Genomic DNA, 27,247 nt, shown 5'->3' on the forward strand with positions numbered 1-27,247 from the left:
GTTTTTTTGTTCTTTTCTGTATTGTTTTGTTGATTTTCGCTCTCACTTTTCTTCCGGTTTTCCTCTTTTTCTCTCGTTTACCAGTTTCCTGTTTCATTGTTCCGGATTCCTTCGTTTTTTCCATTTTTTTAATTTCCTGTCCTGTTTTTTCTCATGTTTTAAATTTGTTCTTTATTATTTTCCTTCCCGCTTTCCGACTTTTCTCTTCTCTTTTCCCCTTTTTTTTGTTTTCAGTTTTCGTCTTTTTCTTTGTCTTCTTTCCTTATCGTTTGTCGTCTTCGTCTGTTCCGTCATTCCTCTTTTTGACGTTCCATGTTTTCTGTCTCGTTTATTCTGATGTTGTTCTTTCTTCTACGGGTTTTCTTTTTTATCTCCCGTTTTACGACTTTTTGTCTTTTGTTTTACCCTTTTCTTTGATTCGTTTTTCGCGTTTTCTTTTCTTTTTTTTATGTCATATTTTCCTGTTCATTGTCACATCTTTCATCTTTTATATCCCGTTTGACTTATTTTTCGCAGTTTCTTCGTTCCCTCCACAGACGTGTCGAATTCTAACCTTAAGGTCTTCCCCTTTTCTCTCGGTTTTTCCTCCATTCTCCGTATTTTTCTGTCCACTCTACTCGTTTTTCGCACCGCTTTTCTGCATTTTCATTTTTTCCTCCTTTTAAGTCTCGTTTTTCTCCCATTCTATCACGTTTTTGTTCGTTTTTCATGCCAGTTTTTCCCACATTTTTTCACTTTTTGTATCCTGTTTGTCCAGTAGCTGTCCCGTTTTCTTTTGTACTGTGCCTTTTTTCACTTTTTTTGTAGAGTAGCAGGAGATGGACATCCATCGGTTGAGACAAACAAGAAAAAAATATTTAAAAAAATTTCCTTGTAATAGAATATAACTTTCCGACTTTACTTTAGAATTTACCTCCATCACTTAACTTGAAATGGACTAAAAATGAAGATAAATTGATTTTAAATTGGAGTTGAAACTAGACTTGAAATTGGAGTTCGAATTATACTTGAAGTTGAACATAAACTCAGAGTTTAAATTGAACTTGAAACTGAACTTAAAGTAGTAATTGAAGTTAGATATAAATTGGATTTTATTTGCACTTGAAATTATATTTAGATTGGGCTTCAAAATAAACTTAAAGTCTGTATTAAAATTGGGCATGGAATTTGAACTGAATTTACACTTAAAATTGAGCTTAAAATAGGGTTGAAACAAAAGTTGAAATTTGAATTGGATTCGAAACTGATTTACTTGACGAAAAAGTAGTGATCGATTAAAGTTGCCAGTTTGCCAGTTTAACTACCTGGGCGTAGATGTTTGCAAAGCGACTTTCCGGGGCCTTGGTGGCGGTTCAATCCTCATGCTGCTCCTCATATGGGAGGCTACTGGGAGAGAATAGTTCGAGTTGTGAAGTCAGCACTTGGATGTGTTCTGGTAGAACTGGGCGACAAGTCGCTCGCAACAGTATTGACAGAGGCGGAAGTGCAATTAATTTAATTTCGTGAACATTAATGAATCCCACTGCAATTAGTCGATCATGAGCCGTTAACGCCCAGTCATTTATAGTCATTAATGAATATAGCCAGCTCAAGTACTTTTTCCAGTTTCATCTCTCCAAACGTTTCAATTACTCGCAAAATACTGGAGCTTTCGAAGAAAGATCTAAGCATTTACACTGGTCTTATAACAGGACATTGTCCGAGCCGCTATCATCTGAAGCTAATGGGAAAACTTCATAATGATATATGTCGCTTCTGCGGCATAGAAAAAGAAGACTCGGAACACCTGTTATGTCGATGTCCGGCAATTCTCAATAAAAGATTAAGGTTCTTCGAAAGAGGGCTTTTAGAACCCTCTGATATTTGGAGAACAACTCCCAGCGCAGTAGTGCAATTCATCCGAAGTGCATCACCGCGCTGGACAAATGCTATTAGTCAAACAATGACAATCACTTCTGATAGTGGTGCGTCATCTTGACAACATAGCTATAATAAAACGGGGAATATATCACAATAGATCAAACAAATGGTCGCAGTGATAAAAATACCCAACATGAAAAAAAAGTACTTTTTCCAGAAGTAACTCCTTGCTTGATCCATTTTGGGTGGCTAGTTGGTTCGACTTGTACCGGTTCTTGTCCCTATTGACCTCTTCTTCATCAGATTCACCGTCGGTTTTATCTTGGGACAGTCTTTCCTAGCCGTCGCTACCGCTTTCACTGAAATCACCATACTCACTTCTTCGTGTGCTTCTCCAGATTCTCCATGTGATCTTTCTCACCTTTGGACCGCACCTTCATTACTGTTCTTCGAAGATATTAGCACCCATCCTCGAAGCCTTATAGGATGATCGCACATTTCTGAAACTCGAGTCATCCAAAGCTACATTTAAAACCCTGGGACTTTAATCGGAACCTACTATGGGAATCGTTTAGACCGATTTTGTACGGCTCTTCGATCCGCTCGGATTCATAATGGGCCTGTCGCAATTTAAACTACGATGTTCCAGGATCGAATCGCTTATCGATGAGTTCCCGATGAGGCCATCCCTCACGCGGAATCAATAGTATACGCAACCAGCCTAACCAGCTTGGTATCTTCTGGATTCTACTATCAGTGAAATGTTGGCTTCCATTGTCGCCATCTTGCTGGCAAATGTTCGTATTAAATAAAGTGTTCCAAATTCGTGGCTGGTTTAGAGAATTTTCCAGGCGCGATTTCCCGTCGTATGACAGAAAAACAACTGGAAGAATATCCTAACGGGTGGCATGGACCAGCTTGGCTGTCAATATCCAGTAAGTCGTAGCCAAAGTATGTTTCGTTAAATGATGCACATTAAGGCCAAACGTTACTGGAAGAAAGGTTCGCCGTGACTACACATGCTCGAACACAACCTGTCAATGAAATTTTCTCTCCACCTTGCTCTCAAGTCTTCCTTCAGAACATGTATGTCCATTTTCGCTCTTTGCTCGTGCAAATTACTGAGACCCACTCAAAATCCGTTCCCGCACAGAGAAACTGACATCCAAATATGTTATGTGGTTATTTTTGTATTCTTTGTAACGAAAGTAATTTACCTGGAGATGGCTTCCAACAATGCAAATGAACTTTGTAGTCGCAAAAAGGGAATTGGCTGCAGCCAATGTGGGCATCAATTTTAAGTTCATCCCATCACGCTCGTGGTGGGTTGTGGGAAGCGACGGTAAAATCAATGAAGCATCTAAAACGCATTCTAGGAACAAACGTAATCACACCAGTAGAGTTCTACACTTTACGGATGCATAGAGAAGCATGCCTCGTAGACTTCTAGGTTCTGCAAAGATTTTCTACTTCAACAGCTAACGATTCTCGAATAAGTCCAAAGGTCTTCAGATCCGAATTTTGAATCGGATAGGAATGTATTAAAATATATATTTTAAAGGTATATATTTTTATTCATTTTAGGCTTTGTAATTTGGAATTACAACTCTCTATCTCTGTTGATTACAATTCTTCTTTAACGCTACAGCTTCCAGTGCAGAATCTTCAGTAGTCTGTCTAGAGGTAGTCCTAGATAGAATAGAGAATAGATAGATAGATCACTTCGTCGGACCGTTGAATGTAGGAGTCGCCAAACCGAATTCTGCAGTTTTCAGCCGGAACAAGCCTATGTGATCTCGAGTGCGGAAACAAGACAGTCTGAAATACCTTTCCACGCACTTCGGACGCACTTTGGTCAGAACAATGCATTAAACTTATCAAGCCTTCAACGCTGTGACTCCGACGTGTCAAAGTAAGTTATCCAAAAAGGAACCATTGAAATTGAAATTGAATTGAATCACATACAACAGGCTTGTCTGTAGCCAAAACCGGGTCTCTGACAGGACGTCATACGAGGCTTATCTGTTACTAAAAACAGGCCCCTGACAGGCCGGCATGCTTTCGTCGGAATGGGTTCTATTCTCAGTCACCTCACTGATCGACTGCTGGAATGTTCGATTGCTCAACCTGTCGACTAGATTGCTCGATATGATTGCACGACTCTACTGTTCAACTGGACTGTTCGACTGGACTGCTAGACCCAGCTGCTCGATTGGACGATCGATTTGACCATTTGACTGAACAGATCGGTTTGACTGCTCGACTGGGCTGCGCGACATAACTGCTCGATTCGACTGCTCGACCCGAATGCTCAACTGGACGGCTCGACCCGAATGCTCGACTGGACGGCTCGATTCAACTGCTCGACTGGACTGATCAACTCGACTACTTAATAAATTGCTCGGCTCGATTGCTGGACGCGATTTCAACGTGCCGCTCATTTGAATCGGTTCGCGGCCTGAAAATGGACCGTTCAGAGTCACTTACAGAGACTATAGATTACAGAGGCGACTAGGCACTCAAAAACCGCTAGATTTTTGAGTACCTAGTCGCCTCTGACATTCAATGCAGGAGCGGTCACTGCGGTTACTATGGAAGCCATGATGGTTGTTTGCTGGTTGAGTGCACTCAAAATAATCCGCACATAACTAATGGAAAATTTCCATATGAAAATCCTTATGATTATTATGTGCCACATATAAACACAGTCCGCACAGAAGTACACATGAAAATTATATGCATATGAATAGTATGTGCAAATTTTAAAGGTAAATTTTAAAAACACATAAATGGTAACTGTTTGGCACATAAAGTTCATTTACTCGGCAGGTGGAAAAAATCTATGTGTGAAACACATAGAAACTATACGAAAAGTTTTCTCAGTGTGGAAAAACGTAAACATTATTTAGTTTTCGCAGACCAGCCGAAAAGGAATTTAGTTGAAGGGAAGCGAATTTTTATACTTTCTTAGCTATCATTTTGTGAAATAATCTTTGCATTGGGTCAATGTGACAATATTTCAGCAAAGAATAGCCACAAAACTGTCCTTCCGTGTAGCTAAATTCCTTTTCGGCTGGTCTGTGAAAACTAAACCATGTTTACATTTCCGGTTCCACTCAACCGGAAAACAACCGTTGTGGCTTCCATAGTAACCGCAGTGACTGCTCCTGCATTGAATGTCAAAACCGAACTGTGCCCTTCAGAAAGTTGTACCCATCAACCGTCATTATCGCTCACGGTAAGCTGGATAGTCTCTGTAGAGTCACTCACACAAAAGAGCCATTTGGCCCACCTTTAGAATCAGCAATTGTTGAACAATTTCTGCGCCCTTTTGCAAACTCATCAACCTGGGAACATACCAAGTAGAAATAACCATTTTAAATAGACAATAATTTTAATTAAACCCTTTGAAGCCGAGCTGTTCAGTTGCATATTTTAGTAGCTAAATCTGCCAATTCGACTACAGCCGCATACTAATCCTGATTGATTTTCCTGGGATCTCTATAAGTGACTTGTGATTTTGCCCCACTTGGAATTGTTGTGTTCTCTTCGAATTCGTCGCCTTTTTGTCACCTAGCTGTCGTTTTAATGGTCTTTTTACTATATTTTCATCGTATTTGCGTCATTTGCATGCTTGCGTGCCCAGTTAGTTTCGAGGTACGATGCTGGTCTAACAAGACAGTCGTCGTATGTTTAACCGTTATGTGTTCGACAGGGTACCCGGGTACCTTTTCAGATTTCAAAGTAAGAAATTCTAAAGTTTTCTTCGACCCAGGATACTGAAACTCTGTGACATCTCAGAACTAGCTAAATTACAACTTTTCATAAAATAAGTTTTCATGTACCACTTAAGGGGGAGGAAATGGGGGGCTTCGAAATTTTTTACCCTTTAAGTGCTCGACAAGGGTACCCGGGTACCCACAAATTGAAATGCTTGTAACTTTGCAATATTTGACCGATTTGGACCAACTTACCACCTAAAGATTCAGGAACTTATCCACTTTCAGTGGGGTTACTACAGAACCGGAAGTGGTTCATCTGGTTTCCGGAAATCCGGTATTCCGAAGATGTGTTCCGGAATTAAAGCTAAAAAGTGCTTAAAAGGATTTTTCTATCTTCGCTAAAGAGATAGAAGGTTACTGTCTTCTAGAAAATTTCTTGTAATAATATGCTCTAAAACTTTGCAGAACCCGTAAATGTGTTATATTGAAACTGAAGAAAAATAAAAATTTTATTTCACTTTTAGGGGGATTAATCAAAATTTTAATTTCACCAAACGATAGAACATTTAATTTCAAGAAACTCTTCCAAAGCCTTTATAAACCTAAAATCAAGTTTTCCCACTCAAAACTGCAATACGCTCGTTTATTGAACCACTGGTTTTGAACCACTGTGAAGCCCCACGGGAATATGTTCCGGAATGGCCATGCCGGGGCAAAATCATTAGATAGAGTTAAAACAATGAAAAACGACCTTCCGGAGTAATTTCATGAATTTAGATACCCATATTGCCAGTGTTGCAATCCAAACAGTTCTGTGGCCACAGGAGGTCCCATGGGAACTTGTTCCAGAATGGCCATTCCGAGGATAAATCATTATACTGTTTTAAAACTATGAAAAATGACCTTTCGGAGTCATTTGAGGAATTTTGGATACCCATATTACTATGATTACATCCAAAATCTTAAAAAGTGCTTTAATTCCGGAACACACCCTCGGAATACCGAATTTCTTGGAACCAGATGAACCACTTCCGGTTCTGTTGCAACTTCACTGAAAGTGGAAAAGTTCCTGAGTCTTTAGGTGGAAAGATGGTCCAAATCGGTCAAACATTGCCAAAGTTACAAGCGTTTCAATTTGTGGGTACCCGGGTACCCTTGTCGAGCACTTAAAGGTGTTTTTTTTGTCGAACACATAACGGTTAAATTTCGGCAGAGTGATGCTGCTAAATAGAGTCAGTAGCCTATCACTTATTGAGGAAGTGACAGGCTGGTAGTTGGAGCGAGACATGTGCCAATCAGGGATGACTAGGTTTATGAACCTAGTATCCTGATCGGCGACGTCTACCAGATCTCCCCTTTTTGAGATACTGCAGTCTGCGTACTATTTGTGCTCCACGATTGCAGAGCAAGTGTTCCGAGATTAAATATCATCTTGTACGAAACTGAGATTCCGAAGATAATATTTACTCGGATAATGTCCTGTCGCAAGACCGGTAAGCTTGCTGAGATGTCGCTTATTGAGACTCAGCAACTTTTGAGTAAACTAGGGGTGTTATATATATATTTTTTTAGATTGAGCGATTGTACAGCCATCCTACTGGCCATAACTGTTCGGCTCTCCTTTTGTTTCAGCCCAGCCTCCAGCACACAGTCAGAGATCAGGCAGAGTGATCTCGACCCGTGAGTAGAGAGTTGGAGCCACATCTTCGTTTGTCGACTCACAACGAGTCGGCGTGTTGAGGATAGACGAGGATCAGGACTTGAACGATGCGCTAGCATCCCTACTCTCCTCTCCACCTCATTCGTTTCTTTATTTTTTCGGCAGAGAGAGCTTGCACGGTAAGAAATCGTCCACTGCATCAATGACCGGCTTGATGCAGCAAGGGCAAATTGCTGTGGAGGGCGCCCTGGAACTCCACAGGCTCCGTGGAGTACGAGAGAATTTATAGAACCCCCTCCACCATTCATCCCTCGGCACGGGTCGCGTTACACCTTGGATTAGAGGTTTATCCATTCAATTTTTTACATAATAGCCATGGATAACAGCTATTACAACCATCTCCTTTAGGGGCTTTGGACCCTCTGCTTTGGTTCATGGGAGTCAAAAGAACCGTCCTGCAGGCGGAGAGTTTACACTTCTGCCTTCGCATGAGTGCCCCCTTCTCTGTCCACATACGACCCTAGTTTCCACCGGTTGACCGATTTCCACTAAGGAACGTATCCCGGATGGTACCACGAGGAGGTCGAGATAGGAGTTGCTGAATAAAAGGCTGTGGAACCTCATGGTGGTTCTGGAGCGCAATATTCAACCATTTACCATCCCAAGTTTTAGAAAGACGTTTAAGCCCAGGGTTTGTTTTGCCCGATGATCAATGTTACCCCGTTTTATGGTACTCGAAATTGAAAAACTAGTTCAGTTGTTGTCATATAAAGTGTCCAGGATCATATTGGTCACATCCGAACACGTTCTGGGAGCGTTCCGGATACATCCAGGAAGTGACCAGTTTCTGAGTTGACCCAAGCCCTCACGACTCCACCTTTGTCGATCCCCCGCACTTGCTGTTCAAGTTATCGGGTTGCGCATCCACGGTGCCGGCGATGTCATTTTTGGAAACTTCAGTGCTGAATCACTACTGGAAACTGAAGGCTCATCATCGGAACTATCTTTACTCCCGAAAAATTTCAGATAGTTTAGTACAGACATTTTAAATTACTGATTTAAAGGAGTACGTGAATTATCAAAACAACAACGAAACGTGGTCTTGAAAACACTGCCGAGTCGTCACCGGCAACGCAAGTGGATCAAGGCATGCTGTGACTGTTATGCGTTTGTTCTTGCTTATACAAGCACAAATAAACACATATCAGTAACTTGGGTAGTTTTTCTATGTTTTAACAGCACATGTGATAGTCTTCCATTTATGGGCACTGCAGCCATCATTAGCAAAATTCGTGAAATTCAATCGTTAATTTTACTACAACTATAGAAGGTACATAAGCACTGCCCATTCGATTCTTAAAGGAATTTCGTAACGTCTTCCAAATGTTTTCACATCTCCATGTCACCTCTAAAACGACGAACAATTTTGGATCGGTGATGATATTTCAGCATTTCAAATGTCGCAAATGATTACGCTATAACCTGCCTAATTGACCTATACAACCTACTAATTACTAATTTGCTCTTCTAATGCGCGATGAATGCGAGCTATCATGTCCACCTAATTATGTTTAGAGCTCATCCCATTCTGTTGTTGTTTAATAGTTAGTAATCAAAATTCTCCGACTGTGTCGCATATCCAGTAATTGTAACGATGCACTTGCAATGGGAACCTTCCCAATTATACTACTGGTAAAGAAGTCAGTGAAACGACTGGCAGAGGCGCAATCGTTCGTCGTTGAACTTGAGCTGCCCTCGCGAGACTGTTTCAGGGTTACGCTTAAAGCCGGACAAAAACTACACTACAAAGATTGATTGTTCTACTCATTTAGCAGCAATCGAGAAAATTCATAGAACTTATTTTTCAAATATCAGAGAACGAAAAACTTTGCTAGAACAAGCTGAAAAGAACGCAAAACGACATTAATTTTGCAGCTCACAGAAAAAGGAATTCCCAGCTGCAATTTCTGCCGGTAATGATGATGACTCTCTAGTCGCCAACTAACTTAAGCTACCAACCAAGCAAGCAACCAACCGAACCATGCGCTGCAGTTTGGTTCAATTTCACAAAACCGCACACCGATGGGATGGGATGCGAATGCGATGTTGGTAGTAAATAAAATATGATCAAATTGGATACGCGTCATTAGTGGTAAATTGGCATCGAAGCGTTTCCGTCGCGGCGCGACGCGGCGTCGGCCGCGCACATCTGCCTGCCTGCCAGTGCCAGGCCAGGATGAACCAACAACGAACACAATCCGGGTAGCCGGATTGTTGGGGTCACACACAAAAGGGGGTGCTTCGGTCGAGCGGCGTATAGTTTGCAATTATTTCACATTCGTGAGTGAAGTGGTCTTTCGTAAACACATCGCAAAACTTTATCAACAGTGGAAGGAAGAAAAGAATAATAAACACCTGATGGTGCTTGTAAACACCGCAATTATCTTTTCCAACCTACCTGTCTAAGGCAGCAAATCGTTGATAGCATCCAGCCGTCACTGATGGATAAGAACTAGTAGTGTCATTTATGACGATGGAATCATCTGTAAAGAGATTGGAAAGAAAAAGAACCGTGAATAGAATGAATTCTTTGGTCAAACCAGCAAATTAACTAGGTAGTTTGATAGCATCGGGACAATAGGCACTTAATCAGAATCACAGAATGAACGACGTTCCAAATGGGGAGTTTCCAGGGAAACAAAACAACCAATCTCATCCAATTTGTATAGTTTTACGACTTCCAGCTATTTTTGAATCAACCGGATGGGCCTCACGAGAATGCAGCTCCTTTTTTGAAGCACCAAGCAGCCCATGCAAGACACGACTGCATGGTTGACGTAGTACTACGGTTAGTTTCGGTGGCAACATTATAATGGTAGCAACCCTTGCGCATTTTGATTAAACAATACCTAATTGTAGCAGGCCTTGCTCTGCCAATGCTATGAGTTGAGTTTGTTCCGCAAAGATTGTCATTCATTAGACTACCACCAAGCAAGATAAACTGTTTTAGTTACTCCGAACCACTGCAGTCCAAAAGTGCGAAAAGTGGAACTTTTTACCTTTGTTAGACTATAACAAAGGTTTGAAAATTGGTCGAAAAACATGAAATTGATCCGAGGCCCGAAGGGCCAAGTCACACATACCAATCGATAGGGTTTGACAATTTGAGCAATGTCTGTGTGTGTGTGTGTGTGTGTGTGTGTGTGTGTGTGTGTGTGTGTGTGTGTGTGTGTGTGTGTGTGTGTGTGTGTGTGTGTGTGTGTGTGTGTGTGTGTGTGTGTGTGTGTGTGTGTGTGTGTTGACCTGTTTTGACAAGGTAATAATTATCGCCTGTTTCTTAGAGATGGCCAAACCGATTTATGCGCTATTAGTCTCATTTGAAAGATAATATACCCTAATAGATCACTATTGAATGGTTTTTTGATTGGACGTTTAATTTGAAAGTTATGAGCAACCGTATACAGCACATCAAAATTAACAATAATTTATAATGATTTTAACCAAGATAATTTACCTAATTTCAATTATTTTAATATCAAACGAGAGGTTTTCACACTACGAATATATATGCAAAATTTCATAAGAATTGGTTTTATCGGTTAAAAGATATTAACCCTCGAACACTCGCGCCAACTTTTATAACACAATTACTCGCGCGCACAATAGCCCCAAACCAAAGAAAACGTGTGCACTAGAGTTTTGACTGGGAAAACTGGTTTTAGGTTTATCGAACCTTTGGAAGAGTTTCTTGAAATTGAAAGCTCTATCGTCTGGTGGAATTTAAATTTTGATTAATTCCCCTAAAAGTGAAATAAAAAAATATTTTTCTTCAGTGTCAATATAACACATTGATGTGTTCTGCAAAGGTATAGAGCATATTATTACAAGAAATTTTGCTGAAGACAGTAACCTTCTATCTCTGCAGCGAAAATAGAAAAATCTTATTTATTGTATATGAATTTGTAAAATCAGTTTTTCTATTTTTGCTCTTTTTGTAATTGTTGTATGACTTTTTCATGTACTACAAAATTGTACAAATAGTAAAAATACACCACTTTGCTGAAAATAGTATACTTGTATGTTTGCTTGTTTAGGAACTGTAGAACTTTGATTATAAAGAATACCCTAATTTTGACTTCGAATTACTCGACTACCAGCAGACGGATACATTTTAAACATTTTACATTTGCTGATAGTTTTGCTGCATACATTATCCTAGCAATTAAAATTATAAATGCATTCAATAATTATGATATTTTACTTACAATAAGTTTGTTGAAGAATATACGTTGGTTAAACAACGATTTGTAACTTTATAACAATATGGCGTTGAAAAACCTACACGTCTTGTATAAAATACAGCAGCGTGAGTTAATAAAAATTGATGAAAATTATTCAAGAAAACTCTATTGATGTGATTCAAATAGAATGGCATTACAGGTTCCTGTAATGCATAGTTCAAAAACCTATAAACTAGACCTTTACTAGACAATGTATATGTTAAAGGATAAAATTTCCTCTTACAACTTACTTTTACTTGAACTTACTCAGATTAATAACAACTTACTTATCCTTACTCAGCAATTTCATGAAAAAAGGATCTATCTAAATTTAAGTGTTCCTATTTTGCTCAAATTTTGTAAACTTATTCAATTTTCAAAAATTTCATGTAAACCAACGCACTACGCAACGATAACCAATAGATGAATTATTTTCCGAAGACGTGTCGATTTCTATCTCAAATAGCATGTAAGACCGTATAACAAAGGTTCCTTTCACCACTAGGTGGATTAAATCGGGTTTTCCTAATGTCGCTTGTTTTCGTTTTATCATTTATGGTCTTCATCACTTTCGTTCGTATGAATATCCCCCTTAATCTAAAACTGTCAAAGGTTAGTCATCGCTTACTATAATGAAAATAAAAAAATAACTTTATTGTGTTAGGAAATATAGACATAGTTTCTTCGGCAAAGTTGTAAACATTGTAAAAACAAACAACTTTTCTGAAGAAATAAAATTTCTATCTTTATCGAGTGCTGAACTATAGGCCATATTCTTTAAAACTTCTTTAAAACTGGTTTTTCATACTTAGCTTTTGTTAGTTGCATTTTACAAGAATACAATGTTCTAAGCAACTATCGAGGCTCTCAAAATACACGTTTTTTCAGAAGACCAGTACTCGACTTAAGCTTTAAGATGAAGCGCTGATTTCATAAATCCGCTTGCCCCATTTTACCCCATGGGCTTGTGAAGCTGTGGAAATTTAAAGCTTGAATATGCGCTAACTCAGCAAGTAGGGGTCCAAGAGATTGGTGGTCTTCAGCAAAAACGTGTATTTTGAGAGCTTCGATGATTGCCTAGAACATTGTATTCTTGTAAAATGCAACTTGCAAAAGCTAAGGATGAAAAACCAATTTTTAAATAAGTTTTAAAGAATATGCCTTATAGTTCAGCACTCGATAGAGATAGCAATTTTATTTGTTCAACAAAGTTGCTTGTTTTTACAATGTTTACAACTTTGCCGAAGAAACTATGTCTTTATTTCCTAACACAAAAAAGTTATTCGTTTATTTTTATGATAGTAAGCGATGACGAACTTTTGACAGTTTTAGATTAAGGGGGTTACTCACACGAACAAAAGTGCTGAAGACCTTACTTACTTACTTTAGTGGCAACGGTCCGTTACCGATCCTGCGCCGAACGAATTATAGTCCTCCAGTACCGTCGGTCCTGGGCTGCCGTTCTCCAATCCCCACGAACACCAGCTGAACGTGCATCGTCTTCGACAGCACACACCCACCGGGTGCGGGGTCTGCCTCGGAGTCTACGGCCTCTTCCTGGTTCTCTGCTGAAAATAGTTTTGGCTACTCTTTCATCGGGCATTCTGGCCACGTGTCCAGCCCACCGCAGCCTGCCACATTTCACTACCGTCACTATATCAGCATATTTGTATACTTGGTACAGCTCGTGATTCATGCGTCTGCGCCACACTCCATTTTCCATTTTGCCACCAAGTATAGATCGCAGAATTTTACGCTCAAAAACCCCAAGCACTCGCCGATCAGCTTCCTTTAGCGTCCATGATTCGTGTCCGTAAAGGGCCACCGGGAGGATTAGTGTTCTGTAGAGCGCCAGTTTTGTGCGAATTTGCAAGCTACGGGACTTCAGCTGGCTACGTAATCCGTAGAAAGCCCGATTCGCGGCTGCAACTCGTCGTTTCACTTCGCGGCTTACATCGTTGTCACATGTCACGAGTGTACCAAGGTATATAAATTCCTCCACTACTTCATATCGTTCCCCATCTAACTCCACCTCGGCACCAACACCACTTGAGCTCCCACGTTCCCTACCAGCAACCATGTACTTCGTTTTGGCGGTATTAATGGTAAGTCCCAATCTCGCAGCTTCCCTTTTAAAGGGCCTAAAGGCCTCTTCTACTGCTCTACGGTTGATTCCGATGATATCGACGTCATCCGCAAAACCAAGAAGCATGTGAGATTTCGTGATGATAGTTCCATTCCTTTCCACGTTTGCTCTTCGTAATGCACCTTCCAAGGCAATGTTGAATAGCAGGTTAGAGAGTGCGTCCCCTTGCTTCAGTCCATCCAACGTCACGAAAGCAGCTGAGGTCTCACCCGCTATTCTAACGCATGATTTGGATCCATCCAGCGTCGCACGAATCAGCGTAACTAGTTTCGTCGGAAAACCATGTTCTAGCATAATCTGCCACAGCTCATTTCGTTTAACTGAATCGTACGCCGCTTTAAAGTCCACAAACAGATGGTGTGTCTGCAAGTTGTACTCCCGGAACTTGTCTAGCAACTGGCGCAGGGTAAACATCTGATCCGTCGTGGAGCGACCCTCACGAAAACCAGCTTGGTACTCGCCGACGAAGGACTCCGCTAACGGTCTCAGTCTGCAGAACAGGATACGGGAAAGCACCTTGTAGGCAGAATTGAGCAATGTAATTCCTCTATAGTTTTTACACTCCATTCGATGTCCCTTTTTGAAAATTGGGCAAATGAGGCCATCCAACCACTCCTCCGGCATTTGTTCTTCCTCCCAGATCCTGACAATGATCCGGTGGATTGCTTCGTACAGCCGCTCGCTCCCCGCTTTTAGAAGTTCAGCCGGGATACCGTCCTTCCCAGCAGCCTTACCGTTTTTCAGCTCACTGATTGCTCTTAACCTCCTCCTGTGTTGGTGGCTCCACAGCTTGACCATCGCTTACAATTTCTATCCTGTCCCTGCTGATCTCCTCATTTACCTCTCCATTCAATAGTGTCTGGAAGTGCTCCTTCCACCTGGCTGCTACCGCCGTTTTGTCGGTAAGCAGGTTGCCAGCACTATCATTGCACATCACAGGCATGGCAAAATTCCTGCTACTCACCGTTTTATAGAAACTCCGTGTGTCGTTGCTGGCGTATCGCTCCTCTGCGCCGGCAAGCACGTGCTCCTCGTACTCGCGTTTCTTTCGACGATGGATTCTTTTTTCCGCAGCTCTAGTATCTCTGTATCTCTCTCTGTTTTGACGCGTTGCCGCAGTGAGCATGCGACTCCTGGCCTGGTTCTTTTCGTCTGTCACTCTCTGGCATTCGGCATCAAACCAGCTGTTACGCTGTCTTCCACGCGTCGTGCCTACCACCTCTCTCGCTGTTGTTTGGATGGCACCATGGATGTTCCTCCACAGCCCATTTATATCTTCTTCTTCTACCTGCTGTTCTGCGATTCGCTGGTGAAGCTTCCTGGCGTACTCCACTGCAACGCCGTCTGCCGTTAACCTTAGAGCGGTCGCGTTAAAAAAAGTTACATAAGCGGTCGCGTCGTGTACTGAGTACACGGCGAATAATACTGCCTATATCTCAGGACTGACATGAAATAGAAGGTTGCGGTTTTCGACAAAGTTGTTTATCAATTTAAGACGCATCTGAAAACGAACAATAAAGTTTGAAAACTGATCCGCTAGATGGCGCAAATGGCGACCAAAACAAATGATTCTAGAATCTCGATACTAGAATCTCTAATATCTCGGGACTGAGAAGAGATAGACGATTGCTGTCTTTGGCAAAGTTGTTTATCTGGACGAGATCAATCTGACTGCGGATAACAAAATTCGGAACTGATACGGTAGATGGCGCTTATAACGAGCATATTGAGTTTTTTTGGAATATCTCAGAGTCGTGACGAGATAGACTGTTATTGTGTTCTACAAAGTTATTTGTTCGAACAAGACACATTTGGAAATTCATAACAAAGTTTGAAACTGTCTCAGTAGGTGGCGCGCGTGGTCAAATTATAATCTTATGATGATATCTCATGACCATGATACGATAGAAAGTGGCGGTTTTTGACAAAGTTGTGTGTCTAGACAAGACGAATTTGAAAATGATCGGTCAAATTCAGAACTGTCCCGCTAGATGTCGCAGTTGGTAAAATCATATTTCTTTTTGCAATATCTCAGCTTATGTCGAATAAACGGTAAAATGGCTTATCTGGTCTGGAAAAGAACACCAAAATGTTTGTAAATACTAAATAGTATTCTTTTGACGATTTTCCCAAAACAGAGTTTGTGAATCATCGACAATGTTGACAAACTGAATAATGCACATATCACCTAGGGATACATGATACTTATTCAACTTACCCAAGTAGCACACTTACGATACTTTTATTTAAATCAATTTATTAATGACTCACATTAGTTGTATAACAATTAGTTGTACAGTTTTATAATGAGTATGTTATTAGGGAAGCTTGCTATGGTATGTTGAGGTAATGCTTTAAACATTAGAATGTTAGAATTATGTTGACACTAAAACACCATAAAACAATACAAAACGAGCATTTGTTTGTTTTATTTCCTGCTATGATAATGAGAATGAAAAATGTACATTAGATTCCTAACAATTCTATAATATTCTTATTACGGTCACTTATATCATACAGGAAATAACACACACGTAATACAAGGAAAGAGTAAAGAATTCGAGCCCAATGAAAAAAGCAAGCTGTTTTGCAAATGAGTATCAAGAGAGTGCACTTCAGTCGTGTTGTCGCGTTAGCAAAACAAATAGCTTTGGTTTTATCATCACGCATACGTTAATAATTGCAAGCATCAACGTTGCCATTATGCCTGTCTGCCAAGTTAACTCCGGGATACGTTGCTGGCCCAACAAGCCACTCGTCGTATGTTCGAGTCTCGACTGGGCGGTGCCGCTTCAGAGTTAATAGGATCTTTGCACTAGCCCAGTGATTTTCCTGTACTCTAATAACCGGCAGCGATATCTATCGATAAAGAAGGGTCAAGTTCTGAAGGACGTTTATATCCATGCATGGTTTTGCTTTGCTGATAAATCTAGATTTTACCAGATTTTTTATTGCATGCCAGACAAAGTTCTAAATCTTCCAGATATTTGGTAATGTCCCAGATTTTTGCCAGATTTTTGTTTTTCCGTTCTGCAAAGGAGTCATCGCTCCTAATTTCAGACAACATTTTGTACCGGCGTTGATCAAAACTGGCAAGACGTTTCCCGAAAAAGTCCTCCCCATCGGTCAAATTGATCGCCAAATTTTGACATTTATTCGTGTTTGCCAGGTTTTCGAATAAACCTATTAGCGACCCTGGGAAGAATAGGGACTCAAACACTCTAAAATATTTTTTTAAGAATGTGATGGAAACGCAGCACGGGTTTCCAGGAATCTTGTTCTGGTGATATTTCTATATAGACGATGTAGACGACGAAATTGCTTCGTCAAAAGCATTTTGATCAGTCTGTGCTCTTCATCTTGTCTTTTGATAAAAGTTGAAGCAATACGTATCAATTGCTCTTTCAGGAAACCATAAAAATAGCTGTTGATTGACTGGAATTGACAACGCAATCGATGATGAAAAGGACAACGATACGTTATCTAACGTGTTTTGACTACAGAAACCACTTTGTAGCGAACAGCAGTGTTCTATGCCATCATGGTTCCGCAATATTCCGAAAATAATTTGATTTTCTCATCATCTCCACCTACTACTACTTCATTCCGAATTTAATTTACCTTCATCGGAAGCATATTGACATGATAAACAACTTTGTCGAAAACATCAACCTTCTATCTCGTCACGGTTCGGAAATATCGCCAAATGAATTAAATTTCACCGTATACTCCATCTAGCGGACTAGTTCCAAACTTCAGAGTTCGTTACCAAATGCGTCTTGGCTTTACAAACAACTTTGTAGTAAATAGTAACCTTTTAGCTCATTACGGTTTTAAAATATTCTTAAATGAATTTAATTGCTTCATTATTAGCGCCATCTAGCGAATCAGTTCCGAATTTTGTTGTATATCACGGGATGTGTATTAACTAGATAAGCAACTTTGTCGAAAGTCGCAACCTTCTATCTATTCACAAACTTGAGTTATTGCCCGCCGTGTACTCAGTACACGACGCGACCGCTTGCGTAACTTTTTTCATTTCAAAAAAGTTACGTTAGTGGTCGCGCTGGTGTACTGAGTACACGCGCACGGACACACCATTTTTACAAGCATCTTTCGACCACTTTTTTTATTTCTTTTTTCTATATTTTGGCATCATTAGAAAGAGGAAGAGTAGATCTTCGAATACAACCAAAACCTGGTGTGATTTGATTAAAATTTCGATGATTTTTTCGCGTTTTTCGAAAACGCGTGTACTCAGTACACTAGCGCGACCGCTCTAGGGTTAACCGCTGGATGTTGAAACGCAGCGTCCTTTCAGTGCGAGCTTTCGCCGTGTTCGACAGCCTTGCGCGAATCTTACTCACTACGAGATAGTGGTCAGAGTCGATATTTGGTCCACGAAAAGACCGTACATCGATAACATCCGAAAAGTGTCGACCGTCAATCAAGACATGATCGATCTGAGAGCTAGAGTCTCCATTTGGATGCCTCCAGGTTTGTTTCCGAATATTCAAACGTGGAAAGTAGGTGCTACAGATGGCCATCCCTCTGGCCGCGGCAAAATTTATGAGCCTCAGACCGTTATCATTGGTCGACAGATGCAGGCTATGTCTTCCAATAACTGGACGGAAGAATTCCTCCCTCCCGATCTGCGCGTTTGCATCTCCGATGATGATTTTCACGTCGTGTTTTGGGCACTCTCCATAGGTCCTCTCAAGCTTGTCGTAAAACTCGTCTTTAGCATCATCGGATTTATCATTTGTCGGTGCGTATAAGTTGATTAGGCTATAGTTGAAGAATTTGCCCTTAATCCTCAACACGCATATACGGTCATCTACGGGCCTCCACCGGATAACTCGTTGCTTTTGTTTTCCCAACACTACGAAACCGACTCCATGTTCAGCTTTCTTACCGCCACTGTAGTAGATGTGGTACTTAAAAGAAGTGCCTGCAATAGGGTCTACTGCACGGAACTCCCTTTCTCCGGAATTTGGCCACCGAACTTCCTGAATAGCAGCGATCTCCACTCCGAGTTGATGCAGCTCTCGAGCAAGCAAGCCAGCCCGTGCCGGTTCATGGAGAGTTCGGACATTCCAGGTACCAAGTTTCCAATCGTTATCCCTTAATCGTTTCCTTGTCCCTTGCCGTGTCCTATACCGATTGTTCCGTCCTGAATTTCTTTGTTCGTTGTTCGTGGTAATTGAGTTTTCGGTATACTACCTCACCGGGGTCGCGATACCTACATCCCACTGATGGGTCTGCCATCTTAGGTATAGCTTGCGGGATACAGCATTTCATATTCACCCGCCCGTTACGAGACAGACGCTGTGTGAGCCGCCCCTCACCTGGAGAACAGGCGCTCTAGTTCGCACCTCCTAGCTTAGCTGCTTCAGTAAGTACGTGAAGCATTTCCGGGTAAGGCCATCGACCGTCATCATTTGACTTAGATCTGCGTGGAGGCGCCAGGTGGGAGCTTGAGAGAGCCAGAGCTATGTTTGACGCTCCTTCCAGGTAACTCTCTCCATTTCATACCCTGCTGAAGACCATAGATGATCAAATGAAAGCAAAAGACACTACTGTGTTACCTGACTCATAACGAATATACGTTACATACGGGGGAGAGTCTCGTAACTCACAAACTTTGTGGTTTTTCGTTTAATTGATCATAAATTCGAATAGAGCATACAAATATCAACTGTATAACATAAGAAATTACATGTTTACTCCAAAAATAAAAGCATGAGAGATTTTAGAATTTCGGAAATAGGGGTGCGTTATGAGTCAGGTAACACAGTAGGAAAAAAGTTCCGCTTTTCGCCCTTTTGGACCACTGTGCACTGGCGTGCCTAGGCTGGGGCACGTGACGCACCTTTTCTTTATACTCAGTAACACAGTTTTCAATTAAATCGGCCACTATTTTTGCGATTAATTGCATTAATTGCGTAAAATAGTTCCAATTTCAGGTCCAGATTTCAGTGTTATTTGAGTTTAATTTCCAGTCCAAATTCAATTCTCACTTTCATGGCCAATTTCAATACAGATTTCAGGTCAAATTTAAAGTCCAATTCGAGTTACAATTTCAAGTGCAAATTGATTCCAATTTATATTCAATTTCAAGCCCTATTTCAAATCCTACTTGAAGTACAATTTCAAGTTCGATTTCAAATCCAGTTTTAGGTCCAATTAATATTGAATTTATATCCATTTACAATTTTAAGTCAAATTTTAAGTTATGTGATGGTGGGACACTTCGAAAAAAAGTCGGAAAATTATGGTCTGTACAATCGAATTTTTTTGAAATATATTTTTCTTGTTTGTACCTTTATCATATTTAATGATAAAATTTTCATGGCACTTTTTGTTGTTCGTCAGTTGCCCGTCTTTCCTGAATATTTACTTATAGAAACAACTTAGAGCAAACAGGATGGAATTCTTATGGAAAGAACTGCTCCTGGAGAAAAGAAATACGGAAAAAAACACTGGGAAAACATGACAAAACACGGGACAAATGGGATACAGCAAGAGAGAACAAGAGGAAAAACATCGAAAAGGAATAAACTAGATAGAAAACAAAAAACGAGGCAGTTCAAACTTGACTAAAAATATCCAAATCTAATCAGAATCAATTCTATCCGAATTCTGATCCAAATTAGTTTTAATGCATTCCAAATCCGATAGAATCCACGCTCAATATTAATTTGTCCAAATCCTCATTAATTCAAATTCGACTAAAATCATCCAAATACAAGCGAAATTAAACCAAACCCAATGGAAAATAACCCAAATACGATCCATATCAGTCAATTTTCAATCTAAATTTGTCCTAAGCTCGTTCACACGATCGTATTAATGACTGTAATTGAAAATTGTCCAAATCCAAAACAAATCCCATCAGATAGATAGAAAATATTCCAAATTCAATCCAAATCCAACCCAAATTAATCCAATTCCTATACAAATCAGACGAAAATCCAAATCAAATCAAAATTAATCCAAAACTACTCCAAATCAGTGCAAATCTGATCAAAAACGGTTCAAATCCGACCTAATTAGTCCGAATTCAATCTAAGTCAGTCCAAATCGAATCCAAGTTTGTTCAAATCCAATCGAAATTTGAAATCGAAATGAATTTGAATCCGACCAAATTAATCTGAATTGGAACCAAACCAGTCCAAATCCGACCAACCAAAGAATATGAGGACAGAACAAGAGATAAAACGTAACAAAAAAGCAAAAAAAACGGAATAGAAAAGACAAACAGAATATCTCATAAAAGGAGGAAAAGCAGGACATAATAAGAGGAAGAACAGAATAGACGAAAATGAAAAATCGAAAAGCAGTAAACAGATAGAAAACAAAAAAACAAAGCAGAGAAAGAGTGAAAACGGGCCTGAAAATGAAGAAAACGTAAAAACAAGAGGAAAATCAGGACTCAAATCAGGATCAGGCGAAAAATGGGACAGAAACAGAAGAGACAGACGAAACTGCGAGCAGAACAAATTGAAAAATGAGTGAGAGGGAAAACGCGTCAAGAAAGGGAAAACGGAACAGAAAACAGGAGAAACCAAATGGGGAAAGAAGAAAAACGAGAAAGAGAAAAGTAAACCTTTAGAGGCGTCGAGGAGAATAAGAAAAAAGGTCGAGGAGAATAAGAAAAAAAGGTCAAACGGGGTGTAAAAGAAGAAAGATGGAACAAAATAGGAATAGGATGGGTAAATAGGACGGAAAAAGGGTAAAACTGGATAGAAACAGAGGGAGATAAAAAGGGAAATGCGTAGAACAAAGCTAAAAAGGGGAAGCCAAAGAAAGAATGTGACAGATAACAAGAGAAAACTTGTTAAGCGTAGCAACCTATTTACCCCCCCCCACCCTTCCTTTCCACTCTTTCCCCTCCATTCCCAAAAAATCCTTCTTCATTACTTTCCCTTACCGTCCCTTCATCAATTGTAGAACCATCGTTTCAAAAAAATATTAAGAGAAAACAGGGCAAGTGGAAGAGCAAAATCGAAAAGGATGTAGACGAAAAACGAGAAAGAAAGGAGATAAGAAGAAGTTAGATAAAGACGAAAATTGGAAACGAAAATAGGGAAAAACGGAAAAGAAAAGATGGAAAATCAAAAAGAAAATTACAAAAGCAGAGTGAAAAACGGAAGGAAAAACAGGATTAAAAATATAAAAAAAAAGTTCAAGGTTCGAAAAGAAACACAAAAACGAAAGAATAAGTTAAAATCCAACCAAAGTCGTCTAAAACAAATCGAAATTGGTTTGAAGCTTCTACGGATCAGTGGAAATCTATTCCAATTAAGTCCAAATCCAATACAAATTGCTTCAGGTCCCACCAAAATCATCTATATGCAATAGAAATTAGTTTAAATCCAATCTAAATCTAAATTTAGATCGAATCCCTTAGAAAATATTTCAAATCCGACCAAAATCTACTAAATCCAATCAAAGTTAGTTCAAAACTCTTCCAAATCAGCGTAAATCTGACCAAATCAGTTTGAATCCAATCAAAAATTGCCCAAATCTATACCTATAAAGAAGGATTTCTGTCTGTCTGTCTGTCTGTCTGTCTGTCCGTATGTTCCTTATAGAATCGAAAACTACTGAACCAATCGGCATGAAAATATGCATGTAGAGGTTTTTTGGGGCCAGAAAAGGTTTTAGTGATGGTTAGAAACCCCTCCCCCCACTAAGAGGGGGGGTTCCCATACAAATGAAACACAAATTTCTGCATAACTCGACAACTAATCAAGCAAATAGAACAAAATTTGGCATGTGGGTGTTTTCGGTGACAATAATTTATTCTATGGTAAATTGAGACCCCTCCCCTCTTTATTAGGGGAATTATAACTCCTCTCCTCTTTAAAAGGGGGGCTTCCATACAAATTTCCTCATAACTCCAGAACTAATCAAGCAAATGGAACCAAATTTGGCATGTGAAGGTTTTCGAGGGCAAGAATATTTTCTATAGTAAATTAGGACCCCTCCCCACTTTAAGAGGGAGGGCTCCTGTACCAAAGAAACACAATTTGCCTCATAACTCGAGAAGTAATTAAGCAAATGGAACCAAATTTGGCATGTGGGTGTTTTTGGAGACAAAAATTTTTTCTGTGATGAATTGGGACCCCTCCCCGTTTTAGGAGGGGGGGATCCTATACACATGATATACAAATTTCCTCATAACTGAAGAACTAATCAAGCAAATGGAACAAAATTTGGCACGTGAAAGTTTTCGACGGCTTGAATATTTTCTATGGTGAATAAGGACCCCTCCCCACTTTAAGAGGGGGGGCTCCTATACAAACGAAATACAAATTTCCTCATAACTCGAGAACTAATCAAGCAAATGGAACCAAATTTGACACGTGGGTGTTTTTGGAGACAAAATTTTTTCTATGATGAACTGGGACCCCTCCTCACTTTAGGAGGGGGGGGGGCTCCTATACAAATGAAATACAAATTTCCTCATAACTCGAGAGCTAATCAAGCAAATGAAACCAAATTTGGCATGTGAAAGTTTTCGATGGGAAGAATATTTTCTATAGTGAATTAGAACCCCTCCCAACTTTAAGAGGGGGGGCTCCTAGACAAACGAAATGCAAATTTCCTCATAACTCTAGAACTAATCAAGCAAATGGAACCAAATATATCATGTGGGTGTTTTTGTAGGCAAGAATATTTTCTATGGTATATTTTCTATGGATTTCCCCACTTTAAGAGGGGGGGGGGGGCTCCTATACAAATGAAAAACAAATTTCCTCATAACTCGAGAACTGATCAAGCAAATGGAACCAAATTTGGCATGTGGGAGATTTTGGAGTCTTAAATTTATTTTACGATAGTTAGAGACCTCTCACCCCTGTGGTAGGGGGATATGGACTCTCATACAAATAAAACAGAAATTTTTGCGAAACTCAAAAACTAATCAAACTCGAGAAATTCGAGACTCTTCCATACAACATTAGTCAATACAAGACCACAAAAACTATCTATAGTAACACTAGATCAATCAGGACGAGACGGTCGCGAGTGTTGCCGGTGACCCGCCGTCGGAAGCGCCGCCCACTGGGGGGCTTGCAAAACTCGAGATTGTGACAAAGATCATCCGAGATTCATGATTTATGTACAACACAGGTTAATTTGTGGCAATACGAAGTTTGTCGGATCAGCTAGTGCAATATAAATCAAATAGAAATAATCCAAATCCAACCGAAATCGGTTAAAATCCTATCTAAATCAGTCTGAAACATAACTAATTTAGTTTAAATTCAATGAGAAGTATTCAAATCCGGCCAAATTAATCCGTATTAGCAAACAAAAATTCTTAAAAATCCAATTCGGTCCGGACTTAATCAGTCCAGATCCAATACTAATTAGTTTAAATCTAATCTAATCCGACCAAAATCATCCAAATTGTTTCGACATAGGTCCAAAGCTACTCCAAATGAGCGCTAAGCTGACCAAACTGGGTTGAATCCAATCGAAAATTGTTCAAATCCAATACAACTCAAACAGAAATTAATCCAAAACTAATCCATTCGAAATTCAATTCGGTTCGAATCTGATCCAAATCGGTCTAAATCCCATTAAAATTCGTTCAAACCCGAACCAAATCGTCCAAATTCAATCGGAACTAGTTCAACAAGATACTCCAAATCAGTGCAATTCCGAACAAAGTTAGTCCAACGCCGACCATATTAGTCTGAATCCATTAGAAAATTTTCTAAATTCAATCCGAATCGGTCCAAATACAATGTTATCCGATCAAATTTGTTCAAGTCTGATCAAAATCATCCAAATTGAATCGATATAAGTCCGAAGCAACTCCAGATCAGTGCCATTTCGACCACATCCAGTCGAAATCCAATCTAAATTAATTAAAATAAGTTCAAACTTGACTAAAATTATCCAAATCTTATCGGAATCAATTCATATCCGAATTCTGATCTAAATTAGTTTTTATTCAATCCAAATTAGTCCAAATCCGATACAATCCACGTCCAATCTTAATTTGTCCAAATCCTCATTAATTCAAATTCGACTAAAACCATCCAAATACAATCGAAATTTAACCAAACCCTATGGAAAATAAACCAAATACGATCCATATCAGTCAATTTCCAATCTAAATTTGTCCTAAACCCGTTCAAATTAATATGATTCTAATTGCAAATTGTCCAAATCCAAATTAGTCCGACCAAATTAGTCCGAATCCAATCCAAATCATCAGTCCAAATCGAATCCAAGTTTGTTAAAATCCTATCGAAATTTGTCCAAAAACCCATCTAATCCGATGAAATGAATTTGAATCCGACCAAAATAATCCAAATTGGAACCAAATCAGTCCAACAAATCCGACCAACTTGTCATCACTTCGCTGCTGTCTTTTTGTCACCTCTTCATCGTCTTTTTGTCGTCCATACGCTGTCTTTGCACCGTTCTTTTGCAATGCAATATTTGTAGTCCTTTTTTTCGTTTTAGTTTCAATCGTCGTTTGCCGTCATTTCACTGTTTTTTTGTTGGCTTTTGCCACGTTTTTTTAGCCACTTTTCGTCATCCTTGTCATCCAATTTTGCCTTTTTACTATCTTTTCGTCGTTGTTCAATCGTTTTTCTGCAGTGTATTTCAAAGCACTTAGCTTCGTCTGCTTTTTGATGCTTTATAATAGTTTTGGTAATATTTTGGTTCTTTTTATTGTTGTTTTGTGTCTTTTCATTTCACTTACCTCTAATTTTCAAGGTATTTTTGTCATCCTCACGTCGATCACCTTTTTACTGCACTTCAACAGGAAAATATCTGCGCCTCGTTTTCCGTTTTTTCTTCTTTTCCACTTTTTGCTTGTTTTATGTTCGGCCCGTTTTTCCTCCAATTATGTCACCATTTTTTCATTTTTCTTTTTTTTTTATGCCAGTTTTCCTCTTCTTCTATCCCGTTTTTCCAGTTTTCATCACGTTTTCCCCGTACATGAGCAGCAAATCACTTCGTCATCACATCATTTGTGTTGGATCCGGCCGAAATTGGAACGGTTTTGCATTGACCATGAGGTAGCTTTGCGCCAATTTCGATTCGGTTTGGATAATTTTGGTCGAATTTGGACAAATCTCGGTTGGAATTGGACTTGTTTGGATTAATTTCGATTGGATTTGGATGATTTCGGCCGGCTTTGAATTGATTTTGACGAATTAGATTGGCTTTGGACAAATTTGGATTGGATTTGAACGAACTTACATTCGATTTGGACAGACTTGGATTGAATTCGGACTAATTTGATCGGATTTGGACTAATGTGGATACGATTTGCACTGATTTTTAGTTGATTTGGATGATTTTGGTCAGATTAGAACTAATTTAAATGGAATTTGGACTAAAATTCGAACAGAATTGGATTAATTAGAATGAGATTTTGATAAATTTAGAAAATGAACTGATTTGGAACATTTTTGGTTATTTTATGTTGGATTTGGATGGTTTTAGTTGAATTTGGATTAATTTTAATGAGATTTGGACTGAATTTGATAGGATTTAGACTGAGTTGGATGAGTTTTGGACTGATTTGAATCGGATTGGGACCGATTTGGATTGGATTGAATTAAGATTGTGTGCGTACTGATCTGTATCGAAGTTGGGCGAATTTGGATGAAATTTAAACTAGTTTGGATCGGATATGAATTGACTCGGATGGTATTTAGATGATTTTGGATTTGAATTGATTTGGACGGATTAGATTAGTTTTCGACAAATTTGGATTGGATTTGAACGAACTTACATTCGATTTGGACTGACTTGGATTGAATTCGGACTAATGTGATCGGATTTGGACTAATGGGGATCCAAATTGCACTGATTTGTAGTAGCTTTAAATGAATTTCGATTTGATTTGGATGATTTTGGTCAGATTAGAGCTAATTTAAATGGAATTTGGACTAGAATTCGAACAGAATCGGATTCATTTGAATGAGATTTTGATAAATTTAGATTGAAAATGAACTGGTTTGGAACATTTTTGGTTATTTTTTGTTGGATTTGGATGGTTTTAGTTGAATTTGGGACTAATTTTAATGGAATTTGGACAGAATTAGATAGGATTTAGACTGAGTTGGATTAGATTTGGACTGATTTGGATCGGTTTCGGGCCTATTTGGATTGGATTGAATTTAGATTGTGTGCGTACTGATGAAATTTAAACTAGTTTGGATCGGATATGAATTGACTCGGATGGTATTTAGATGATTTTAGTTGGATTTGAACTAATTTAGAGTGGGTTCGGACTAAATTGGATCGAAATTGCACCGACATGGAGTAGCTTTGAACGTATGTCGATTCGATTTGGATGATTAATCGGATTCGGACAAATTTAGTCGGATTAGATTGAATTTGAACTAATTTGGTATGCATTTAGACAATTTTCGTTTAGATTAGGACTAATTTGGATCGAATTTGGACTGATTTCGACCGATTTGGTTGTAATTTGGATTAATTTCTATATGATTTGTGTTGGATTTGGACCATTTTCGATTGGATCTAAACTAATTTGGTCGAATTTGTTCTCATTTGGAGTAGTTTTGGACCTATA

At 39.4% G+C, this 27,247-nt stretch overlaps 1 protein-coding gene across 1 annotated transcript in view; it reads right to left on the reverse strand.

The window, feature by feature from the left end:
* Positions 1-27,247, reverse strand: part of LOC128741837 (interference hedgehog-like) — a 202,971-nt gene that overhangs the window by 44,180 nt on the left and 131,544 nt on the right. The window contains exon 3 of the mRNA XM_053837922.1: positions 9,701-9,785. The gene's annotated coding sequence lies outside the window, so the exon portion shown is untranslated. The remainder of the gene's footprint in view (positions 1-9,700; positions 9,786-27,247) is intronic.

This window comes from Sabethes cyaneus, chromosome 3 (genome assembly GCF_943734655.1).
Source record: "Sabethes cyaneus chromosome 3, idSabCyanKW18_F2, whole genome shotgun sequence".
NCBI lineage: Eukaryota > Metazoa > Arthropoda > Insecta > Diptera > Culicidae > Sabethes > Sabethes cyaneus.